Source organism: Tupaia chinensis, unplaced genomic scaffold (genome assembly GCF_000334495.1).
Source record: "Tupaia chinensis unplaced genomic scaffold, TupChi_1.0 Scaffold000404_1, whole genome shotgun sequence".
In the NCBI taxonomy this organism is placed as follows: Eukaryota; Metazoa; Chordata; class Mammalia; order Scandentia; family Tupaiidae; genus Tupaia; species Tupaia belangeri.
Genome location: NW_006159906.1, coordinates 250,078 through 254,118, shown reverse-complemented (window position 1 = coordinate 254,118; position 4,041 = coordinate 250,078). Strand labels below are relative to the sequence as shown.

Genomic DNA, 4,041 nt, shown 5'->3' with positions numbered 1-4,041 from the left:
ATTTCCTAAGAACAGCTCAAGTATTCAGTGAACTTTTTTTTTTTTTTGAGTGGGGGAGAGGTTTTTGCTGTAGGGCATGTGCACTCACCAGAAAGATAGAGAGAGACAGAGAGACAGAAAGTGAGAAATCACCCCTCAGGAGGGATGGCCATGCCGCAATCCCTTCTCCTCCATTCTCTTCTCGGGATCTTGGGCACGCACGCACACACACCCAGCGTGAGTTTAAGCCACCGTGTCCGGACTCGAACTGCCATCGACTACATGGAAGTTCAGCGACATAGCCATTATGCTAATTGCTGGTCCCTATTCAGTGAACTATTAAGGTGAACTGCAATTTGTTTTCAATCGCATTCAGAAAATCTAATGTGTTTACTTGTTGAATCTTTCCTGTCATTCAGCTTTGGTGATTAGCTTCTCAGTGTCTTTTCTTTCCCCGAGGCTGATTCAGTTAGGCCTGCCTATCAACTAAAATTCTCCGCCTCTACCTCTGTTCATGGTCACCAGAAAGAATCTCAATCATCTAGCCGTGTTTCTTTTTTGTTTTTGCACATGTGTCTACTATTGAGCGAGCACCCTTGGGTGTTTTAAAGTCAGCATGGCATTCTGTGTCTCCTTCCAGCAGATCAACCTAAGAACCCTCTGAGATGCCTGCCAAAGCATCCGGACTTGTTTCCTGCCAGGCATCGGCTCTGTGCCAAGGATCTTCATGACCACCCCACTTAGGAACTGCGGCCTCACACTGGCCTTCTCCCTGGGCGACACTCTTCACTGCTGACTCATTTTCCACTTTTCATCCCAGACATATTAGGTACTCCACTGTCTATTTCCATTTATTACTATAGTTTTATTTGGACTACTGTTTTGTTTTTAAAAGTGGCTTTTTGCAGTGCTAAAGACTCTTTTGAGATCCATCCACTCACACTTGGACAGTACACATAATGGTATGACCTCTTCCCTCATATTTCTTTACGTGTATTTTATTTTTTGTTTTGATTATATTTTTAGGAAAAACCTTGATACCACAAATAAATATATGTACCATGTATGTAAACCACACACTAGGATAGCATCATGAACACTTGTGATTTTTGCAATTTTGTAACAGCTTCATTGCATATTTATGTGGTCCAAAATGTGATGTTGTTCAGTTTTGCTTGAGTTTATTTCTATTTAGAACATTTTTTATGCTTCTTCTTTTTAAAAATTGGTTGCAAGTTTGTTTATTTATTTTTTTTTAGAGGTTTTCACTATAGGGCGCGTGCACTCGCCAGACAGACAGAGAGAGACATAGAGACAGAAAGCGAGAAATCACCCCCCAGGGGGGATGGTTACGCCGCAATCCCTTCTCCTCCATTCTCCTCTCGGGATCTTGGGCACGCACGCACACACGCCCGGCGTGAGTTTTAAGCCACCGGGTCCGGGACGCGAACCGCGGTTGACCACGTGGGAGTCCAGCCACATAGCCATTACGATAACTGCTGGTTCTCCAAGTTTGTTTATTTTTTATTCATTTATTTATTTATTTATTTATTTATTTATTTATTTATTTATTTGCCACATGTGCATGTGCTCATCAGAGAGAGACCGAGAGATAGAGAAAGTGATAAATCAAGCCACTGGGTCTGGGACTTGAACTGCAGAGTCAGTCATGTGGGGATCCAGCACCTTAACCACCACACCACCTGCTGGCCCCGCTTCCTCTTTGTTTTTAAAAAAGAACCACTTTGATATCTCCAGTATCCTTCTCCTCTTTAGTAGAGACATATAAATCTGTTTTCTTTGGAGACTTCTGAAGTTTCTTTTTCTGTTTTCTTTTTTTGGAGAGATTTTTGCTACAGCGCATGCGCACTCGCCAGAAAGACAGAGAGAGACAGAGAGACAGAAAGTGAGAAATCACCCCAAGGGGGGATGAACATGCCGCAATCCCTTCTCCTCCATTCTCCTCTCGGGATCTTGGATGCGCCCGGCGTGAGTTTAAGCCATCGGGTCCAGGACTTGAACCACAGTTGACTACATGGGAGTCCAGTGACATAGTCATTATGCCAACTGCTGATGCCCTGAAGCTTCTTTTTTAGCATTGTCCTTCTGAGCTGTTTTCTTTACTTGTAGTCAGGAATCCCGCCTCCAGCATCCACAGAGCTACTTCTCTCCCTCCTCCCCGTTCTGACTTCAAAGAAGCTGCGCACTTCAAGTCTTTCCTGGTTTTTCTTCTTCTTTGAGGGGGCTCAACAGTTTCCAAGTCAGAGCCTTTGGATGTGGTCCTTGGTCCTTAGTTTTACAGGCGCTTGTGTTGCTAGACACTGTCCTGGACACTGTCTTCCTTCTTCATTTGGCCTTTCTTCTTTATTCTTCCTTTTTCTTTTCCTCAGCTACTCTTAAGGCAGGAATGGGCTTATTTTCACTGTTTTAGCAACTATGCCTGGTTTTCTTGATGCTTCTGGTGGGTTAAGAAACTCACTAGTTTTGTTGCTTGTTGTTTTACTTTGAATTCCACAAAAGCGAGTCACTTCAGTTCTCCAGTGGACTTGTAATAGGGTTCGCTTACAAAAGCAACATTGCCACAGTTCCTGAGTGCTCTTTCAGTCCAGCTGTGGTAAACACATCTGGGGAAGTAATTCCACATACACTGTCCACCAATCCTCATCCTTTGGTCTTTAACCTGGATCCTGGTCCCTTCTTTTTTTATTTTAAATTTTTGTTTATTTTCCTTTTTTTTCTTTTTAAATTTGCTACAGGGCATGTGTGCTCACCAGACAGAGACAGGAGGAGAGAGCAAGGGAGAGTGAGAAAGCAAGCCACCAGATCTGGAACTTGACCTGCAGTTGGCCGTGTGGGAGTCCTACACCTTACCCACCACACCACTTGTTGGTTCCCTGATCCCTTCTAAATCCAACTTCCAACAGCTGAACTTTTCAATGCTCTAGCTACTGACTTCCTGTCAATGGTCATGTTTTTTTCCATCTTGTTGAAAGACACAAGAAGTGATATATTGACATAGCCATCTCTAGATTTTTCTTCCTGTGTTGCAGAAAAACAGACACCAAGGAATGGAAACAGCACTCAGAGAGATAGGAGAACTGTTTTGTTATGCCGGCGGGAATGGAGGAGTTAATACTCTAAATCTCCAGCCCCAGTTGAGAGGTGGACAGTCTTTTATGGGTGAATTGAGGAGGGGCAGTCTCAGCATGCTTGGAGTGTTCTATCAGGGGAAAAGCTAGTGTCTGCCCTAATACAGAGCTGGCAGAGAAGCAGAAAATTCAACATGCTCAAGGCCTCTGGCTGTTCAACAGTTCAGGGGAGGAGCAGTTAGCTCATGGGCGACCAGAAAGCACAGGCAGCTATCAGCCCTGGGTTGCTTCAAGGTTGCTCGTAAGTTCCTCCATTTCAGAACAGAAGATTCAAGCAGTTACCAGCCTTGACTTGCTCCACGTCACCTGCACACAAAAAAATCTATCCTTGTGGAGAGTTGCATCCCCAAACCAGAAGTCCACTTGCTTAGCAATATTTGAAAGCAGCTGTTTAATGCAAGCCCATTTCCTTTTTGTACTTCTTTTTTCTTGTCAGTGCTTAGCTCTTTTACTGCCTTTTCTTTATTTCTACTCGGAGTTTCCATTCCTGTGAAATATTTGGTCTCCAGAATACAGGACCAGAGACTGCATCCTTTGGCTCTTTCCACTCCCAATCCTTTGTCATGGTTACTTCCACCTCATGGTGCTGTGGAAAAACAGACACCGAGGGATGAAAAAGCAGCACTCTGGAGAGAAAAAAAAAATAGAGAACTATTTATTATTCTGCTAGCGGGGCATGGAAGAGTTAACACTCTGAATCTACACACACACACACACACACACACAAGAGGGTTAAGAACAGTCTTTTATGGGTGAATTGGGGAGGGGCAGTTTCAGCATGCTTGGAGTGTCCTATAAGGAAGGGCCTCAGTGCCTGCCCTAACACAGAGCTGGCAGAGAAGCAGAGAATCAACCTCCGAAGACTCAGGGGAGGGGCAGCTAACTTCCAGGGAACCAGAAAGCCTAGACAGCT

At 44.2% G+C, this 4,041-nt stretch overlaps 1 pseudogene; it reads right to left on the bottom strand.

Moving 5' to 3' along the window:
* Positions 1-390: 390 nt before the first annotated feature.
* LOC102471019 (la-related protein 7-like) lies at positions 391-3,613 on the bottom strand (annotated as a pseudogene).
* Positions 3,614-4,041: the final 428 nt, after the last annotated feature.